Genomic DNA, 22,302 nt, shown 5'->3' on the forward strand with positions numbered 1-22,302 from the left:
CTGAGTGATAGATCCAAGCTTATACATGAAACACTTACCAGCCTTTACTTACAGCAGTGTACTGACCAGAGTCAGATAATCACAGGCTAGAAAAACAGTGAGCCATAGAGACCCACAACAGCACTGGCTAGCAGTACAGGGGGCCATAGAGAACCACAACAGCACTGGCTAGCAGTACAGGGGGCCATGGAGAACCACAACAGCACTGGCTAGCAGTACAGGGGGCCATAGAGAACCACAACAGCACTGGCTAGCAGTACAGGGAGCCATAGAAAACCACAACAGCACTGGCTAGCAGTACAGGGGGCCATAGAGAACCACAACAGCACTGGCTAGCAGTACAGGGAGCCATAGAGAACCACAACAGCACTGGCTAGCAGTACAGGGAGCCATAGAAAACCACAACAGCACTGGCTAGCAGTACAGGGAGCCATAGAGAACCACAACAGCACTGGCTAGCAGTACAGGGAGCCATAGAGAACCACAACAGCACTGGCTAGCAGTACAGGGAGCCATAGAGAACCACAACAGCACTGGCTAGCAGTACAGGGGGCCATAGAGAACCACAACAGCACTGGCTAGCAGTACAGGGAGCCATAGAAAACCACAACAGCACTGGCTAGCAGTACAGGGGGCCATAGAGAACCACAACAGCACTGGCTAGCAGTACAGGGGGCCATAGAGAACCACAACAGCACTGGCTAGAAGTACAGGGAGCCATAGAAAACCACAACAGCACTGGCTAGCAGTACAGGGGGCCATAGAGAACCACAGCAGCACTGGCTAGCAGTACAGGGGGCCATAGAGAACCACAGCAGCACTGGCTAGCAGTACAGGGGGCCATAGAGAACCACAACAGCACTGGCTAGAAGTACAGGGAGCCATAGAAAACCACAACAGCACTGGCTAGCAGTACAGGGGGCCATAGAGAACCACAGCAGCACTGGCTAGCAGTACAGGGGGCCATAGAGAACCACAACAGCACTGGCTAGAAGTACAGGGAGCCATAGAAAACCACAACAGCACTGGCTAGAAGTACAGGGAGCCATAGAAAACCACAACAGCACTGGCTAGAAGTACAGGGGGCCATAGAGAACCACAGCAGCACTGGCTAGAAGTACAGGAGCTTACCAATAGGAGGAGATCGCATGTGGCCTGTCATTGTCAAATCCTGTCCTGTGTTTTATTATATTCTATACCCCATGGACCTTGTGTCTGATAAAACGTTTTATGTGCACTATAGCGTTTATTATCGCTAATTATTGGCCATGGGATATACAGATACTTAGGCAAATGTAAAGACTTCTGTTTCTTCTTATTTGTGCATACCTATTAAGTTGTTGCCTTTCACTCCTAATGAAGCCCATATACACTGCTCTGTTTTCCTTAATCTTGGTGTGCTGCAGGTAGTCCAGCATATTCATGAGCTCTGTATAACTGCAAGATCTGCAGCAGAGAAAATTACAGCAAACAGCTCAGTAAGTGACACATTGCTAGAATCAGGGGCTCTGTCTCTACATTATGCTGCTCTCAGAGGGGGGAAAAATAACCTGGTGACATATTCCCTATACGGGCACCATTGCAGTATGTGCTGCAGCAGACCAAACAAGAGGGGAGTCTTGGGAGACGCAGGACAATGTGTTGCTAAGAGCGATGACATTTTACTTTTACTCCCAAAATGCCAATTAATCTGCATACACATTTATACAGGGGACGTCGCTCTGGCATGTACATTTTTTTTTTTTAACTTCGTTTTATTAATTCCAAAAACATGTGGTACAGAATAAATCACACATAGCATTACTCAAGTACTTTCCAGGAATATCGGTCAATAGCATGAACAAATAGTAACATTAACGGATAAGATAATAAGATTTTCATAGCACTATCTGCACCTCTGTCAACTTTGTCAACTGCATGCTACAACACTGATCCTGCCAGTACATACTGATATATAGCATGTAGTCAATTTTAATCAATGTAGTCTGTAGTCTCTAAACCTAAAGAAAACGAACATTAGTAACAATAACTATTCCTATTCTATACCGCCTAGCTGTGCCACTGGAATGCGCTTCATTATCCAATACAGAGTATGAATCTATTATTGTAACAGTAATAAACCTGAGGCTTCTTCGAGTGTGCCGGGGGAGGAGTTCCACATATCCCAAATTTTCCTGAATTTTTCCGGATGTCCTCTATTAAAGTATACCACCCGCTCATATGGAATTATCGAGTTAACCAGTTTAATCCAGGCTCGCACAGTTGGATTTGAACCCCCCATCCACCTCAAGGCAATTAATTTCCTGGCCAGGAACAATGTCTCTCTAAGAAGTATTCTTATGTAGTGATCTCCCATCCCGTCCTCCATTACTCCAAATAGGCACAACAGAGGGTCGCATGGAACAGGCATCAACACCATTGAGGACAACTGGGAAGTCACTTCCTGCCAATACGTGTGTATGATCGGGCAACTCCATACCATGTGCAGAAAGTTTGCGTCCGGTCCATGGCATCGTGGGCATTCCGACGATCGGCGCTGGCCCATAGTAAATAAGCGAGTGGGAGTTAAGTATGCCTGATGTATAAAATAGCATTGTATCAATCTATTGTTGATGGACGGAGATACCATAGTTGGAGACTCCAGTACCTCATCCCACTCCTCTCCCTGTAGAGAGGGAATTAGGAGCCTCCATTTATCCTGTACCGGCAGCGGCACCGATTCCACACCAACCGATAACAGGTGTGTATAGATAGCTGAAATCATACCCCGGGGCCCCTGTGACTTCAGTATGCCTATCATTGGAAACGATGATATCAATGCCCCAGACCCTGTCCTCCGCAGGTGAGATTGAATCGCTGTACGCAGCTGCAGATACCTAAAGAATTGTGAGTGTGGAACATTATAATCGGTTTGTATCTGCCCAAAAGATTTAAAAACAGCAGTTCCCGAGACATAAAGATTTCCCAACTCAAGAACTTTATGAGCTATCCAAAACTGTGCCGACGGGTGGTCCTTTAGGGTGGGAAAGTAACCATTGCCCCATAACGGAAGCTCTGCCACTGCCCCCTCAAAGCGCGTTACTTTTTTGGCTTGTCGCCACACTGATCGTGCCAACCTTAAAATAGGCAACAGCCTCGGGACATTCGCCCTGTCCGACTCCAGAAAGCCCAACAGACAGTCTGCTCCTACCGCACGTGCCAAATGATCCTCCGAGTTAGGCAGCTGGCAGTCCAGCATCCATGTACCCAGCATCTTGAGTTGTCCTGCTAAATAGTATAGGAAAAAGTCTGGTAAGGCCATCCCTCCCAATGACTTAGATCTCTGTAGGATAGACATCCGGAGTTTAGGCCGAGCCTTCCCCCAAATAAAGGATGAGGTGAGTGAGTTAAGTGTGGAGAAGAAGGACCTGGGCACCAGCACCGCACTATGTTGCAGAGCATAGCTAAGCTTAGGAAGCAAAATCATTTTAATTAAATTTATCCTTCCGACCACTGAGAGTGGCAATTTTCCCCATAAGTTATACTTAAGTTTGACATGATCTAAAAGTGGTAATATATTCATCTTAAGATCCATTGTGTGGTCTTTCTGAATATGTATACCTAGATATTTGAAGCTAGATACAACAGGCAAGGGTGACACATCATCCATCGGGACCTCTGACCCATGTGTTAATGGCATTAGGGCTGACTTGTCCCAGTTAATATAAAGGCTGGAGAATTCTCCAAATCTATTTATAACTTCAATGACGACTGGCAAAGTGGCACGTGCCCTATCCATGAAGACAACTATATCATCTGCGTATAGGCCAATAGTGTCTGTGCGATCTGCTATGGTAATTCCCGTGATAGATGGATGAGTACGGATCCGAATTGCCAAGGCCTCGATAACTAAGGCAAATAGGGCAGGAGACAAAGGGCACCCCTGACGTGTACCCCGTCCCAAAGAAAAAGGTGCAGATGATACGTTATTGACTATGAGTCTAGCTGTAGGGGATCTATATAACATGTGAATCCAGTTACTGAACTTTGGGCCAAAAGCAAACCTCTGGAGACAAGCTGATAAAAAAGGCCATTCCACCGAGTCAAATGCCTTGGCCGCATCCAGCGAAGCCAAGGCCCACTCGTTATCTGGAACCAATGTACTGTACTGCACTATAGACTGGACCCGTCTAATATTTATAGAGGTATTTTTCCCTGGCATAAAGCCGGTCTGATCCGGATGTACTATGTCCAGTATGACAGAGTTGAGCCGGGATGCCAATATTTTGGTGAAGATCTTATAATCAACATTAACTAATGATATAGGTCGATAGGATCCACACTCCAAAGGGTCCTTTCCCTCTTTCTTCAAAACAATAATATGTGCCTCATAGAAGGAAGCAGGCAACAAGCCACCATCAGAGAAATGCGAGAAAACTTCCAGAAGAACCGGGGCCAGGGTCTCAGAATACTTGACATAGAATTCTATAGGAAAGCCATCCGGGCCCGGGGCCTTCCCCCTTGCCATCTCAAATATGGCCGTAGTTATCTCTTCTATTGTAATATCTGCATCTAGGAGCTCGCGCTGTGCCTGACTCAAAGTGGGGAACTCTAAATCTGCAAGATAGTCTAAGCAGTCCTGGGTTCCATGAACGCTTCTGGAGCTATAAAGTGTTTTATAAAAGGTGCAGAAACTTTGTAAAATGTCTGCTGGGGATGTGACAATCGTACCATTAGCTTCTCGTATACCCAGGACTGTATTAGAGGCGTTATGCTGTCTAACCATATATGCCAACAATTTACTTGACTGGTTCCCCAACTCAAAATATGACTGCCGAGTAAAAAACAGTTTACGCTTAGACTTGGTCTCTGAGTGTTGCACATGCGATCTATATGAATGTAACCATTCCGTCCTATTCCCCTCTGTCGGGTTTGATATATACCTTGCCTCTAGGGTCCTAAGTCGCCCCTCAATTTCTTCGTCTTCTTGTTTAGTCAGCCGTTTTATATATGTAATAGTCGAGGACAGACACCCACGAAGATAAGCTTTGAGGGTATCCCACACCAAGTTATTTCGGGGTTTAGGGTGGGCTGCCAAGAATTCCTCTAGTTGAAGCGGGGTTCTGTCACTTTGATCAATTAATTTGAGCCAAAAGGGATTTAGCCGCCAGGAAGGTCTATTAATAGTCTGGTCAAATTTAAGAGTCAGGGTCACCGGACAATGGTCTGAAATACCCCTTACCCCATGGACCACATTATCCACCCAGGTTGCTACGTTGCTCGACCCAAAAATATAGTCCAGACGGGACAACGTGCGTCTCGTGGAAGAATGGCAGGTGAACTCCCGTGTATTAGGATGTCGCAGCCTCCAGAGGTCCACCCACCCTCCTCCCTCTATGCACTGTCTTAGGTCAGTCAAAGTCGAGGTCGCGGACTGCCCCCCCCCATCTAGCCTAAACCTATCCAAGTCCTCGTCGACCACTAAGTTAAAGTCCCCCATACATAGGATATACGCATCCGGATAATTAAGGGCGAAGCTTAGCGCTTGTTTGAGAACTGAAGTACGGGCAGGTGGGGGATTATAAATACATAATAGAACATAGTCCCTGGAATCTATAGATGCAAATACAAATACAAACCTCCCTTCCGGGTCTCTTCTAACCACCTTGGCTTCCCACCGGACAGATCTATGTACCAAAAGGGAAACTCCCCTAGAATAGCTGGTGTGAAATGTATGTGCCACCCATTGTACCCATGGTTTCTTCACCATCTTAGCCGTGTCCCTTGTGAGGTGGGTTTCGACCAACGTCACCAGCTGAGCCCCACAACGCCTGATTTGGGAAAAGATCTTAACCCGCTTTTTGGGTGACCCAAGGCCACGGACGTTCCATGTTGTAAAAACTAATTCTGGCCCCATGTTATACGTCTTGCCTCTATATGACCAGAATCACAGATACAAGTATGTAGATCTTGTATGCCGCAGAAAGGACTCCTCCCCCAGCATTCAGCCTCTTTTTCAGATTTCTCTCGGCCACATCTTATCTTACAATAAAATATATTTAGCACACCAGCAGCATTATGGATATCCCTGTAAAAAAGCGGGGTTAATAACCATATAACTGTTAACCAAAAAAACCAGCAACAAGCTCCGGAGCCTCTTCTCGGAGTCCTATTAAGCATCCCAATTACCAATGGGGATACCGTCACTGAACACAGTGTCCTAGTATAGGTGGTGTGGGAACGCAAGATTCAGGGCTCCCATTCTGCCAGCATCCAGACCCCAACACATTTCTCCAGCCCAGAGACACAAAAAAGTCCAGAATAGCTTAAGAGAAACGACAGTAGAGAGAGGGAGTCACAGTAAGGAGGGAGCCCCAAAGGAAAAAAACCCTCCGCCATTTGAGCACAATCTCAACGTCCTTTGTTCCCCGACCCCGGGTGGAGCCGGAGCCAGTCCTCTGCTTCCGAGGGAGTGGAGAAAAATAATGAGGATCCTTCATGTACTATGCGGAGCCGTGCAGGGTATAGCATGGAATATGCAATGTGTCTGTCTCTGAGCTTCTTTTTCACCTCCAGGAAATTAGCTCTTTGTTTCTGGAGGTCCACAGAGAAGTCCGGGAAGATTGAAAGAGTGGTGTCGTTGTATTTGAGTGGGCCCTTCAGTCTAGCCAAACGGAGAGTTGTATCTCTGTCCTTACAATTGAGAAGTCGTGCTAAGAATGGCCGCGGTGGCGCACCCGGAGGAAAGGGCCTGGTCGGGACCCTATGTGCTCTCTCAACCGCGAAGGTGGATGAAAACTCGTCCCCAAGAGTAGATTTGAGCCACTCCTCCAGGAAGTGTTCCGGTTGTTGACCCTCAGATTTCTCAGGCAGCCCAATTATTCTGATGTTATTGCGGCGCATACGATTTTCCAAGTCATCCGCTTTCTGGCGCCACGAATTCATGGACCCAGCCACCTTTGTCAGTTTAGTGTCCAGTGGTGTAATTTTATCCTCTAGGTCAGATACCCTTGTCTCGACTTCAGTGGTACGTGTTTTCAGGGTCTGCAGATCCTGACGTAAGAAGCCCATCTCCATGCGTACCTCCTCAATCTTCCCCGAAAGAGAGGTTTTACACGTGGATATCGCCTGTAACAATTGTTCATATACTTGTCTCAGGGTCAGATCATCTTGGCCTCCTTTATCCTCTGCTGTTGATTTCTGATCCCCATGGTTCTCTGAACCCTTGTGAGAAGTAGCCCTCATAGCTCTGGGGGTGTCTGAGGGGTTCCCTCTAGCAAATTCCTTGAGCTTGTCAGCGGCTCCTGAGTTCTTGGGGGGACTCATGATACCTCTCCTGGTATATATGTAATCAGGGAGAGGGTGTTTGTGGCCTCCTGCCCACCTCCCAGTAGCTGGATGACAACAATGGAGTTAGGTATCAGCGATGAGGGTCCCCAATCCAAGCCCCTGTATTATATGTGGCTAGCAGTTTGTAGCTGGGTTATACTGTGGGGGATGGGAGGGGGGAGAGGAATTCTTAGAGGTGTACTGTGTGTCTGGGGAAGAGCCGTGGGTCCCTTTTTTCAGGGCACACACCACAGATCCTCCAGCACATATGGGGTTAAAGTCCCTTCACCGCTGCTAGGCTGTGTAAAGCTGCCTCATGCTGACTGCCAGCCTGAGGCCTGTAATGCAAATATCCTCCAGCACTCACTGTGTCTCCGGTTTCAAGGCCACCCACTGCTCTCCTGAGCACAGCTAATTGCTCCAGTCGGATCCTTTTTATCTCCGTGGGGAGTGGGTCTCCAATTGTCAGATCTGGAGGACGCTGCACACACTCTGCAGAGCTGGCAGCATGCAGGCAAAATGGCCACCGTGTCTCCCTCTCCAGACTCACAGATCTTCACCACCACTGCCAGAAGCCTGGGGAAAGTTCCAGTGGAGTTGCTGGGCTGTAGGTGAGTTTCTCCTTGCAGGAGGAAGAGCTGGCTGTCGATTGGGGACTGATTGCCAGGTATATTGCAGGATTTTAAGTCCAGATCATGGGAGCCCCTCTAGCCTGCGACCGTTCTGCTTGGCTACATAGCCACGCCCCGGCATGTACATTTTTGACTTAATATTTATTATATATATGCAGACTGTTCTGTTCCCCCTGGTGTGGCCGGTGTCTTGGTGCAGATGTGCACCGTCCTATTTGCATATTAAAGACAGTCCCTCATCCTTAGGTGAGAGTCAGAGCTGTCTAAAATCACTTAGCATTTCTGCACGTGTCCTGACACTGGAGGAGCAGAGTAGCACTCCAAGTGTCAGTGTGGGTGCGCACGCAATGTGACTGCAGTGCCAGTGTGGGTGCACGCAATGTGACTGCAGTGTCAGTGTGGGTGCACGCAATGTGACTGCAGTGCCAGTGTGGGTGCACGCAATGTGACTGCAGTGCCAGTGTGGGTGCACGCAATGTGACTGCAGTGCCAGTGTGGGTGCACGCAATGTGACTGCAGTGTCAGTGTGGGTGCACGCAATGTGACTGCAGTGCCAGTGTGGGTGCACGCAATGTGACTGCAGTGCCAGTGTGGGTGCACGCAATGTGACTGCAGTGCCAGTGCACGCAATGTGACTGCAGTGCCAGTGTGGGTGCACGCAATGTGACTGCAGTGCCAGTGTGAGTGCACGCAATGTGACTGCAGTGCCAGTGTGGGTGCACGCAATGTGACTGCAGTGCCAGTGTGGGTGCACGCAATGTGACTGCAGTGCCAGTGTGGGTGCACGCAATGTGACTGCAGTGCCAGTGTGGGTGCACGCAATGTGACTGCAGTGCCAGTGTGGGTGTGCATGCAATGTAACTGCAGGTACGTTCTGACACCTGGTTGCTGCCTGTATTTGACTGCAGATTCAATAAGGAGGAAGGTTGTTGAAGTGAGCAGACAGCACATCACAGCGCCGTGTCCCCCTCCTCACTGTGCTCCTCCTGTGTTGTGTGCACACCCACACTGACGCTTGGAGTGTGCCACAGTGTTGGGTGCAGTGCAGTCAGGAGATCTGGTGTTACGGTGCTCACTCCCACCAATGGATCACTATTAATCAAGACAAAGGCCTGGCTAGTATTTTCCTATATTAGGTGGTATCGTGCACCCAGGCTTAGGCCGCGCAGAAATGTCCTCATTTTCATATCAAATAAATGTGGCTTTTTCAGTGAATATTAAAGGGAACCTGTTACACCCTTTTTCAATTTTAAACTGCCCCCAATGTCTTGTTAGTGACGCAACGTAAGTGATGCACATTTTCTGACTAACAAGACAATGGAGCAGTTTAATATTAAACATGGACGTGACCGGTTCCTTTTAAGCTGAACTCTATATGGGTGGGATTACTTCTCCACAGATCATGTCCCCCATATAAATATTTCTGCAGTCTAGGTGTCATTTTGGGGTGACAGATTCCCTTTCAGTCAGCTTAAAAATTATCTCACCTGACGAATGAAAGTTTTTTGCTCGTGCATCGGGTGATGGACACTGTTTAGATAAATCAGTTTCCCATCTTTGGCTGCAGTGTTAATGCTGCTTTAAAGGAGTTTTCTCCCATTGGAAACTTACCCCCTATCCTTGGGATGGGGAATAACTTTCCAATCGCTGGGGGTCCGACTACCGTGGCCCCGAGTGTTTCCGAGAACCAGGACATGCAGGCAGAATGGATTCCGGGAGTAAAATTTCATAGTCCTGTCTCCTGAGCTGTGCATTTAAAAGGTCTTTTGAGCATTTGGTGGGGGTCTCAAGTCCCACCCCATGATGCCCCTTCACCCTACTGAGCCCACCTCTGCCCTACTAATCTCCTCAGAATTAATAGACCTAAACATATAAGATCTCCTCCAAAAGTTAAGTCAACTGCCTGGGACTAATCAGTATTGTGGTTCTTATATGGTCCATAGTCTAATGATGGCTAGTAACAACTACCAGCATCTCCTTACCATTGTTAAGGACATACTGGGAGTTGTATGTTAATGCAATACATATATGTATATGGGTCTAACCTGACACTGCACTTGATTTGCTGTACGAAGTTGGCAATGTATTCATGTACTGATGGTGGTTTTGGTGATGTATTATTGTCTTTAGGGTGGGTTTGGCAATGTATTATTGTATTTAGGGTGGTTTTGGTGATATATTACTGTATTGACAGTAGTTCTGTTGATATATTACTGTACTAACTGTGGTTTTGGTTATGTATTCTTGTATTTAATGTGGTTTTAGTTATGTATTACTGTACTGATGGTAGTTCTGGTGATAGCCATGTGGCTGTTGTAATCTTTACCTTATCAGTCTTGATCCTAAAACATAGGGTCAGCGTGCTGGACTAAAAATACAGCTATCTGCATGTGTCAGCCGAATAAGTAATAGACTAAAGCCCCCATACAGTATAGTCTGATCTTTCAGCTGACACCTATCTTGCTCGGCTCTCCCATATACAGGAGCACTCATTCTGCAAAGTGTTCCTGTGTTCTCTATTAGAGCCGCTGCTAGACATCTCCGGCAGCAGCTTATCATTTAGAGGACAATAGGATCTACACTCCGTAATCGGACATGCTGGATCCTTATTCCCCCAACAATCAGAATTGAGATCCTCCCATTCACATTGAACTGTCAGCAGAACCCGTTGATATTGGCGGGTTTAGACCACTTTAGGTTAATGTGTATGGAGGTCTTAACTACTATCTGAAGGCTCTGGGCTCGATCAGGGAATGTGCACACGTCTTGTAGATATCTGTGAACCCCCTGAGTTATTCAGACAGAATACACTTCAGGACAGTCATCATTTTATCCTGAAGCAAATTTTTTTTTTTTTTTTTGCTGTTGCTTCTTGGTTGTTTTTTCCAACATCTTTTAGCTACTGGATTTTACTTATTTTTTAAATGCACTAGTAAGCGGCATCCAAGCAGCAGCCGCCATATAATGGACCGGTCACTGTCAGCCGCTTCATGTCTGAGGAAACCTGACGGGCTTAAAAAAAAATCCAAAGACTGAACATATGAACAGCAAGTCGTTTACATTGCAGTGTATGAGTTCATTTCTTTAATATTTAGAGTTTGGGTTTTTTGGGCGGGTTACAGGGCGGATCTGTCTGAAAACAAAATGCTGTGTGCACATACCCTTAATCTGACTGATCAAAATGGGGCGCCACCTCTGACAGTGCCTAGGGCAGCATAAACCCCAAATATGGCCCTGTCGGTACTTGTAACAAGCAGTTAGCTATTCGGATGGGCGCGACTTGAGTACCCGAGTATATTGCAAGTTCGAGCGCCCAACTGCTCTTAACGAGTACCGAGTCCCCGAGCATGGTAGTATTCGCTCATCACTAGTTACGAGTACAGAGCACCCGAGGATTGTAGTGCCCGCTCATCACTAGTTACGGGTACAGAGCACCCAAGCATTATTTTTTTGTTTTTGTTTTTTGTTTTTATGTTTTTTTAAGCACCCAAGCATGGTAGTGCTCGCTCATCACTAATTACGAGTACTGAGTCCCCGAGCATGGTAGCGCCCGCTACCATATATGATGGATTTGCATTCAAGAGGTTCATGGGAAGTTGTGTCACAGCTTTTAATATAACATTTGGTCTCTGGTGGCTATAGGGATCTGCGTGCCAATGTAGATGTCTGGGCCTCTGTGGAGGAGGTTAGTGTTTTTTTTCAACCAGGGGTAATTTAGTGTCTGCATAAGAAAATACTGTCAAAAATCAGGGGGCAATGGAGGTGCAGCATGAGCCCCGGGCAGCTTTTTGACATCACATTACTGCACTAGTTCAGTGGACATGAGGCCTAATGCAAGGTAGGTACAAAAACAAAACCAGACACTTACATGGCTGCTTCTCCACGCCATCAATGATACTGTCGATGACATCCTCGAGCTCCACCTCATTCACAGAGCGCAGCACATCGCTCAGGTACTTGCTGGCCTCCCTAAAACACAAACAATCAGGTTAGCAGATCAAACTTTTCGGCGGCGCCCACATCTTTAATGTGACCCCCTATTCCACCACCCCGGATTGTTACACAAGGTGAGGAAGACAATTGACCGTCTATGTATCGTTTACGCATTGTTAGGGTTTTGCACACAGAATATTTGGAGCAGAAACTCCAGGTTTTTGGAGGAGAATTTGGAGAATATTCGCTCGGTTTCTGGTCCAAAAACTCCTTGGAAATCTTCATGTGCATATAGCCTTAGAGAACGTTCACAAAGAGACTGAAGTTTTATGGAGCAGATCCTTCTCCATTGAAATGGTTTGGATAAACTCTTCCTACTGTTATTTATGGGGACTCCCCCTTTACTGTTCCTTTTAGGCCTTGTGCAAACGCTGCGTTTTTTGCTTCCAAAACTGCATGCATTTCCTTCCCCAGCAAAGTCTATGAGATTTCAGTTTCTGTCCGCACTTTGCAGCTTTATTTTGGCTGCATCTTTGTGGTGACCACATATATGCAGCATGTCAATTCTTTCTGCATTTTTGCCAGCGTCTTTGAGCCCTTACAGTCAATAGATTTGACCGAAAAACCCCCCAAAAAAACAAAAAAGCTCTGGGCAAAAACGCTGTAAAAAATGCATGCCGAGGGTGCGTTTTTTGGGGACTAAAACCGTGCATCTTTGTGGTCACCATAAAGATGCAGCGTACGCACTTAGCCTTATTTCTTATTTCCAGAAGCTATTTCTGCTAGAAACAAGTCATGGTCTTTGAATTCCTCCATAACCTGCGTGCCCAGAGCCTAGGGGTCTGTTATTCAGGCAGATTTCCCCTGGAACCCACCACAAATAAATGACGATATTCTCGCTGCCTCTACCACCTGAAAAAAGTCAGAAAGTGCACACACCCTTAGAGGCTCTACTTAGGGTCATAAATGTTGGGGACAGACCCTCTGGCCCCCTCCCGACCTTATTACAGACCGACCTTACTTCCCACTTGTTCTATATAGTCCATGTAAATAGTGGCCGCTCTCATAAGGGCCACACCGTGAGACGACGTGTGCTGGAACCAAATACATCTGTGTAACTTCCAGGTGTCACTATCATAGAGCGACAATCACATCGTCAATGAACAGCCAAGACGCAATCGCATGTGACTTGCATTATAGTCTACGGTAAACAAGTCAAGAGTGATTAGCGACCAGCGATTGAAAATTCAACACATCTGTAAACATCTGACTCCTTAGCTCTGTGCGCACTGACACCGCAGGGGCTGAGCGTGTGCACACACAATCCCACACTCAATAAATGGAGCTTGAGCACCTCTTTCTCAACCAGTGTGATCCCAGAGGTCACCAGTATCCCAGAGGTCATCGGGTGTTGGGCACTGTGCACTGCATTTAGCATCAGATTGCTCGATAGAGTATGGCGGCTGCTCGAGCGCCATGCTTGAGTCCACGCCCCACGTTTCCAGGCTTTTTATCAGCCAGTAAACATGCAGGGACTGCCAGCCAAGCATAGTAATGCTGTAGCCATCTTAGCTACTGGCATTACTGTGATTGTTCAGGCACACAGCATCATCGGGTCTACCATACTCGAAACTTTTAACTCCTGATGAGCGAGCACTGCCATGCTTGGGTGCTCGGTGCCAAGGATCAGACACGTGCCATGTCAGATGTCCTCAAGTCTTGCAGCGTCTCTCCACACCCGAGGTACCTTTAGTAGCGACAGCCACTGCCCCATCACATAGGCAATTTGCTGCTGACTAGTGATGAGCGAGCACTACCATGCTCAGGTGCTTGAATCTAGTGATGAGCGAGCACTACCATGCTCAGGTGATTGAATCTAGTGATGAGCGAGCACTACCATGCTCAGGTGATTGAATCTAGTGATGAGCGAGCACTACCATGCTCAGGTGATTGAATCTAGTGATGAGCGAGCACTACCATGCTCAGGTGATTGAATCTAGTGATGAGCAACCACTACCATGCTCGGGTACTCAGTACTCGTAACTACTGAAGAGCGAGCACTAACTTGCTCGGGTACTCAGTACTCATAACTAGTGATGAGCGAGCACTACCACGCTCAGGTGCTTGAATCTAGTGATGAGCGAGCACTACCATGATCGGGTGCTCAGTACTCGTAACTAGTGATGAGCGAGCACTACCATGCTCAGGTGCTCGGCAGTCGTAACTAGTGATGAGCGGGCACTACCATGCTCAGTACACGTAACTAGTGATGAGCGAGCTCTACCATGCTCAGTACTCGAAACTAGTGATGAGCGGGCACTACCATGCTCAGTACACGTAACTAGTGATGAGCGAGCACTACCATGCTCAGTACTCGTAACTAGTGATGAGCGAGCACTACCATGCTCAGTACTCGTAACTAGTGATGAGCGAGCACTACCATGCTCAGTACTCGTAACTAGTGATGAGCGAGCACTACCATACTCAGGTGCTCAGTACTCGTAACTAGTGGATGAGTGGGCACTACCATGCTCAGTACTCGTAACTAGTGAAGAGCGAGCACTACCATGCTCAGTACTCGTAACTAGTGATGAGCGGACACTACCATGCTCAGGTGCTCAGTACTCGTAACGAGTGATGAGCGGACACTACCATGCTCAGGTGCTTGGCACTCGTAACTAGTGATAATCGAACACTACCATGATGGGTGCTCTGTACTCTTAACTAGTGATAAGCGGGCACTTCCTTGCTCGGGTGCTCTGTACTCATTAAGAGCAGTTGGACGCTCGTACTTGCAATATACTCGGGTACTCAAGTCGTGAACATCCAACTGCTTGTTACAAGTACTGAGCACCCGAGCATTGTAGTGCCCGCACATCACTAGTTATAAATATTAAGCACCCGAGCATTGTAGTGCCCGCTTATCACTAGTTAGCTGTGCTCTGTACTCGTAACTAGTGATGAGCGAGCACTACCATGCTCAGTACTCATAAGTAGTGATGAGCAGGCACTACCATGCTCAGGTGCTCGTAACAAGCTGTTGGTACACAAGTCACGCCCATCCATGTATCCGAGTATATTGGAAGTCAATGGGTGAAATGCTCGAGTTCCTCAATGACATCTGTTAAGCTTGTGTACTTGAGTTGCGCCCATACAAGCATCTGATTGCTCATTACAAGTACCGAGCATGGTAGTGCTTGCTCGACAATAGTTACGAGTACCGAGCACCTGAGGATTGTAGTGCTCACTCATCACTAGTTACGAGTACACCTGAGGATGGTAGTGCTTGTTCATCACTAGTTAGCAGTGAGTTATGTCCTATGTGATGGTGGCAGCGGCCGTCCCTCTTAAACGTACCTCGGGTGCAGAGAGACGCTGCAGGACGTGACAGAACAGCTGACAAAGCACACGTCTGATTCTTGGCACTGGCAGGAATCGTGCAGATTAACTACTGTATATTAGGGCACATGTGCGACTCCTAATGGGCACAGTACAGTTGTGCAGCAGCATCTTTCCATTTCTAATGTCAGCTCTGGTTGAAAATGAGCTGCGCAAACCTTTAAGGATTTTGGATGCATTTTGTCATGTTTTGTACAGAAGCTCCCCATCTGCTACAGACTTAAAAGGGTCAATTCTGAGAATGTATGATTATTGGTGGGCGGGGGTGACAAGTTTAGCAAATTTCTCAAACTCACTTTGCTGTCATCAATTTGGATCCTCTATTTCTTACAGAGAATCAAAACCTTTCCCGATCACGTGATGATGGGATCCATATAGGACACGGCTCTGGTGACTGCTCTGTAAGGAGTCGAGCGCCTCTGACTCCATCACACGACCTCCAGAAGTAAAGATTCCCTTCAATGACATGAAGCAGAGGTCTTAACCCCTTTACACACTCAGATTACGGTCTTATCCACACGCTGCATCTTTACTGCATCTTTACTGCATTTTGTGCGCACTAGGCGTTTTTGCCGCGTTTTTAGCGGCGTTTTTTTACCGTGTTTTTGTGCTGAAAACGCAGTGACATTGCTTCCCCAGCAATGTCTATGGGTTTTCAGAAGTGCTGTCCTCACACAGCGTTTTTTTGTTGCTGCGTTTTTGTGGTGACCACAAAAATGCAGCATGTCAATTATTTCTGCGTTTTTCACTGCGTTTTTCACCCATTGAGTTCAATGAGATGTTCAACAACGCAATGAAAAACGCATATAGCCGCGTTTCTATGACTAAAAACGCAGCTATAAACGCAATGGGTGGGCAGTATAGTGACGTGTACAGGAAGAGGATTCCTTCTGTTGGTAAACACAGAAGCATGAATCCTCCCGGTACCGTCACCGCTGCCTCCACCTCCCGTCCTGTGCATGTCAGCTCCGTGCGGCGCCATGTCCGGGCGGGAGGTGGAGGCAGCGGCGAAAACAAAAGTGAACAGTAGAAAAAAAAAAATGTCATATATACTCACCTGTCTGCAGGGTCCCGGTGCCATGCCCGCTCCCAGCCCTTGTCTCGGTACCGTCGCTCTGGCTGTGTGCAGTCTCCCCGGGGCAGGACCTTGCTTGCAGGACCTGGCGGTGGATCACCTGATGCAGTCACCTGACGCATCAGCTGATCGTAGTCTCGCCGGCTTTTTCGTGCCCGGCCGGCTATCAGCTGATCCTGCCGTCAGGGGACTTCATCAGCTGATTACCGGCAGCTCCTGTAGCGATCGGACGGGATCAGACTCCTGTCCAATCGATCGCTCCAGGAGCTGCCGGTAATCAGCACAGCACATAAGTGAGTATTATTTTTTTTTTTTTGCACCGATGCATCAGCTGATTGCATAATCGGCTTTTATACAATCAGCTGATGTGTGATGGGATTCAGGCACTTGATCCTGACACATCATCTGATCGCTTTGCCTTCCAGCAAACCGATCAGATGATATTGGATCCGGATTGGACGGCGCGGGACCCTAACCCAGGATTACTGCGGAGGGGGGTTCTTTATTTCAATAAAGATCGAGTCACTAATTGTGTTGTGTTTTTATTTCTAATAAAAATATTTTTCTGTGCGTTTTTTTTTTTTTTATCATTACTAGAAATTCATGGTGGCCATGTCTAATATTGGCATGACACCATGAATTTCGGGCTTAGGGCTAGCTGATAATATACAGCTAGCCCTAACTCCATTATTACCTAGCTAGCCACCCGGCTTCAGGGCAGCTGGAAGAGTTGGATACAGCGCCAGAAGATGGCGCTTCTATGAAAGCGCCATTTTCTGGGGTGGCTGCGGACTGCAATTCGCAGTGGGGGTGCCCAGAAATCTTGGGCACCCTGCACTGTGGATTCCAATCTCCAGCTGCCTAGTTGTACCCGGCTGGACTCAAAAATTAGGCGAAGCTCACGTCATTTTTTTTTTTTTAATTATTTCATGAAATTCATGAAATAATTAAAAAAAAGGGCTTCTCTATATTTTTGGTTCCCAACCGGGTACAAATAGGCAGCTGGGGGTTGGGGGCAGCCCGTACCTGCCTGCTGTACCCGGCTAGCATACAAAAATATGGCGAAGCCCATGTCATTTTTTTTTTCTTTTTGGGCAAAAAACTGCATACAGTCCTGGATGGAGGATGCTGAGCCTTGTAGTTCTCCAGCTGCTGTCTGCTCTCCTGCATACACTAGTGAATGGAGGATGCTGAGCCTTGTAGTTCTGCAGCTGCTGTCTGCTCTCCTGCATACACTAGTGAATGGAGGATGCTGAGCCTTGTAGTTCTGCAGCTGCTGGCTGCTCTCATGCATACAATGAACATTTTGAAGAAGGAAATGACATCAGACTTTTTTTTTTTTTTTTCATCAACAATCTTTAATGGCATTGTGCATTGATTAAAAACGCAGTGAGCAAAAACGCAGCAAAAAACGCACCAAATCGCGGCAAAAACGCATGCGTTTTTGCCGCGTTTTTTAGCCGCGCGTGCGTTTTTTGAGACAAAAACGCACATAAAAACGCAGCGTGAAAAAAAACGCCTAGTGCGCACATACCCTTAGTGAAGTTTTGAGGTCTCGAAGATGCCCTCAAATCCATGCATTTCCTTCCCCCAGCAAAGGCTATGAGATTTCTATTTGCTGTCAGCACAGTGCATCTTATTTTGGCTGCGTTTGTGAAGATGCTGCATGTCAATTCTGTGTTTTTCACCCATTGAACTCAATGAGGTGATTAAAAATGCAATGATAAATGCAAATTGCAAATAGCTAGAGTTTCCACTGTGTTTTGGTGACTAAAAACGCACCCAAAAATGCATGAAGGGGATTTGGGAACACAATATAGCAAGTCGCCCGGCAGTGACATCATGGGGTCAGGTGAATTCAGAATGGATTCAAATAACCGTGTGACGTCAGTGCCGCACGACCCGGTAGTGAGTCACGATATTGAGCAGCAGTGGTGTGACAGGGTCAGGTGAATGAACTCACTTGACCCTGTGACATCACTGCCCCTGCAAGCACACACATACCGCTGTGTGCCCCCCTGCAGTGACCTGGGCTGACCTTGTGAGGTTTTCTCTGGTCACTGCAGGGAAGCAAATACAGCAGTGTGTGTGGGCCTGTAGTGGCTGCTCACACAATCAATGAGGGATGGTATGTTGTCCACTGAATGTGCCAGCAAGTATGGGATCGAAGTGGGGACCCCAGATTTGGATTACGGTGGACCTGGATTAGGGGTTTGACAGGGAATTAAATTGGAAAAGAGGGTGACTTGTGTTTAATTTCTCTTTATTGGGACGTTGGAACGTTGGGGCACACTGAAATAGATTACGGCGGACCTTTGGTATTTTAAGAAAATTTTAATAAATTAGTCACCGAGAGATCAGTCGGGGTGGTTTGTTCTAATATTTTTTTTTTTTTTATTACTTTCAAATAATGGAATTAGTAATGGGGGTGTCTGCTAGACGTCCACCCATTACTAATACGAGGGCTTGATGCCAGCTGGCAATTCACAGCTGGCATCAACCCCATTTATTACCCAGTTTGCTACTGCACCAGGACAATGGAAAGAGCTGGGTCCAGCACCAGAATTGGTGCATTTAGTGAATGCGCCCGTTCTGAGGCAGCTATAGGCTGCTATTGTTAGGCTGGAAAGAGACAAATAACTATGGCCCTTCCCACCCTAATAACATCAGCCTCCAGTTGTCTGCTGCACCTGGGCTGGTTTTAGAAAAATGGGGGGACCCCACATTTTTATTTTTTTTTTAAATTAAATCAAATAATTAAAAGAATAAAAGCGTGGGATCCCCTCTATTTTTCATAACCAGCCAAGATACAGCAGACAGCTGAGGATTGCTGCTATTCCTGTGCTGGGTATGACAAAAGAGAAAGGACCCCACGTCATTTATTTACCAGAAAATAATTAACAAAACAGCTGGCCAAGCTAGCTATCGCTCTATCGAGCTATTCTGTTATTTCTTTCTAGCTATTCTAGCCATCTATCAATTATCCTATTATTTTGATTCTCCTTAAAAAAAAAAAAAAACACAGAAAAAAACCTCAATAAAAATGAGGCTAAACACGTGTTTTTTCATGCATTGTTTGGGCCACAAGCTGCGTTTCTGTGACCACAGGATAAAAAGCCCCGAAGCCATAAGGGTGCTTTACACGCTGCGACATCGCTAGTGATCTCATTAGCGATGTGACACGCCAGATCGCAGATGCGATCTGCCGAGATGGCACATCGGCGCTACAAAAACGACCTGTCACATGTGCGATCTCAGCAGATCGCATCTGCGATCTGGCGTGTCACATCGCTAATGAGATCGCTAGCGATGTCGCAGTGTGTAAAGCACCCTATATGCAGCGCCCCGACACTACATGCAGTGCCCCGATGCTAGATGAAGCACCCCAACACTACGTACAGTGCCCCAATGTTGGATGCTGCAATCGGCGTCCCGACGCTACATCCAGTGCCCTGATGCTAGATGCAATGATCAGTGGCCCAAAGCTGGCTGCAGTGCCCAGCTCCCTGACGCTAGAGGCAGCGCCTCGATGGTATATCCAGTACCCCAATGCTAGATACAGCACTCAGCGGCTCAACACTAGAGGCAGTGACCAACGCTAGATATAGCGCCCGACACTACGTACAGTGCCCCGATGTTCGATTCGGCACCTGGCGTCCCGATGCTACATGTAGCGCCCACGACGCTACATTCAGTGCCCAGCGCATCGACACAACATGCAGAGCCCTGACGCTAGATACAGCGCCCAAATGTTAAATGCAGCGTCTGGCACCCCGACGCTACATACAGTGCCCAATGCTAGATGCAGTGCTCAGCGGACCATCACTGGAGGCAGTGACCAGGTTCCCGACGCTAGAGGCAGTGCCTGAGTCTAGATGCAGTACCCAGATGTTAGATGCAGTGCCCGGCACCCTGATACTACGTACTGTGCCCTGATGCTAGAAGCTGCACTTGGCGCCCCGACACTATGTACAGTGCCGGTGCTAGATGCGGTACTCAGTGGCCCATCACTAGAGGCAGTGACGAGTGCCCTGACACTAGAGGCAGTACCCAGATGTTAGATACAGCGCCCAGCACCCTGACACTATGTACAGTGCCCTGACGCTAGAGGCAGTGCCCAGACGCTAGAGGCAGTGCCCAGATGTTAGATGCAGTGCCCCGGCACCCCGACGCTTTCTCCAGTGCCCGATGCTAGAAGCAGTGGCCAGATGTTAGATGCTGCGCTCAGCGCCCCGACACTATGTACAGTGCCCGGTGCTACCGTAGATGCAGTGCTCAGTGGCCCATCACTAGAGGCAGTGACCAGTGCCCCGACGCTAGAGGCAGTGCCCAGATGTTAGATGCAGCGACCAGCACCCCGATGATGTCTCCAGTGCCCGATGCTAGATGCAGCGCCCGGCAACCATACATACAGTGGCTCCATGCTAGATGCAGTGCTTAGTTGCCCAACGCTAGATACAGCGCCACAACGCAAGAGGCGGCACCCAGCACCCCGATGTTAGATTTAGTGCCTGACACTAGATGCAGTGCCCAATGCCCCGATTTTAGATGCTGCGCAATTTTGCAAATTTCTCAACCTCAGTGCCACTTGCTGTCAACAATTTGGATCCTCTATTTCTTACAGAGAATTAAAACTTTTCCCGATCACGTGATGATGTGATCAATATAGGACACGGCTCTGCGCACGGTTGTGTAAGGAGTCGAGCGCCTCTGCCTCCATCACACGACCTCCAGAAGTAAGGATTCCCTTCAATGACACAAAGCAGAGGTCTTAACCTCCTTACACACTCAGATTAAGTCTGTGTGCACACATGGCGTGTTTTTATCGTGTATTCTGACGTGTAACTGCAGATGTTACTAAACCTGAAGGGGATCCGCACGTTGCTTATTTATGACTTGAAGATTTGGTGCAGACAATAATCTGCAGCGTGTCAATTCTTTCGGTGCTTTTTCACCCATTGACTTTAAATGGAATCCGTTAAAAGATAGACAAAAATAATTGCAGATTTTTTTTCTGCATACTTTTTTTTTAGACAGCAGTGAATGATACACAGGGATTACCTGTTTGGCCTCAGAGTCACATTTATCCCCTCTCGGAGTTCCAGGGTCACATTCATATGATAACTATTCTCCCGCATGGGGTACAGCCGCATTACACATTATAATGGTGATGTGCGGTTATTTTACACCTGGACTGCTCATTTGTTCCCTCATTAGTTCTCTGCCAGTCTCTTCACATTCACACCCTGGAGCCATTATTCACTCGGTTTACTTTCTTTTGTCCTTATTTACACATGTTTTCAGACTAAGGGGTGCTTCACACACAGCGAGATCGCTGCCGAGATCGCTGCTGAGTCACGCTTTTTGTGACGCAGCAGTGACCTCATTAGCGATCTCGCTGTGTGTGACACTGAGCAGCGATCTGGCCCCTGCTGCGAGATCGCTGCTCGTTACACACAGCCCTGGTTCGTTTTCTTCAAAGCCGCTCTCCTGCTGTGACACACAGATCGCTGTGTGTGACAGCAAGAGAGCGACAAATGAAGCGAGCAGGGAGCAGGAGCCGGCGTCTGACAGCTGAGGTAAGCTGTATCCAAGATAAACATCGGGTAACCAAGGTGGTTACCCGATATTTACCTTAGTTACCAGCCTCTGCAGCTCTCACGCTGCCTGTGCTGCCGGCTCCGGCTCTCTGCACATGTAGCTGCTGTACACATCGGGTTAATTAACCCGATGTGTACAGCAGCTAGGAGAGCAAGGAGCCAGCGCTCAGTGTGCGCGGCTCCCTGCTCTCTGCACATGTAGCTGCATTACACATCGGGTTAATTAACCCGATGTGTACTGTAGCTAGGAGAGCAAGGAGCCAGCGCTCAGTGTGCGCGGCTCCCTGCTCCCTGCTCACACTGGTAACTAATGTAAACATCGGGTAACCATACCCGATGTTTACCTTAGTTACCA

The 22,302-nt window shown here is 47.6% G+C and overlaps 1 long non-coding RNA gene across 1 annotated transcript in view; it reads right to left on the reverse strand.

Annotated features, from left to right (window-relative positions):
• LOC142291549 (uncharacterized) overlaps positions 1-22,302 on the reverse strand; it is a 36,018-nt gene that overhangs the window by 4,968 nt on the left and 8,748 nt on the right. The window contains exon 2 of the long non-coding RNA XR_012750507.1: positions 11,809-11,909. This is a non-coding gene — a long non-coding RNA (uncharacterized LOC142291549). The remainder of the gene's footprint in view (positions 1-11,808; positions 11,910-22,302) is intronic.

Source organism: Anomaloglossus baeobatrachus, chromosome 2 (genome assembly GCF_048569485.1).
Source record: "Anomaloglossus baeobatrachus isolate aAnoBae1 chromosome 2, aAnoBae1.hap1, whole genome shotgun sequence".
Taxonomy (NCBI): Eukaryota; Metazoa; Chordata; class Amphibia; order Anura; family Aromobatidae; genus Anomaloglossus; species Anomaloglossus baeobatrachus.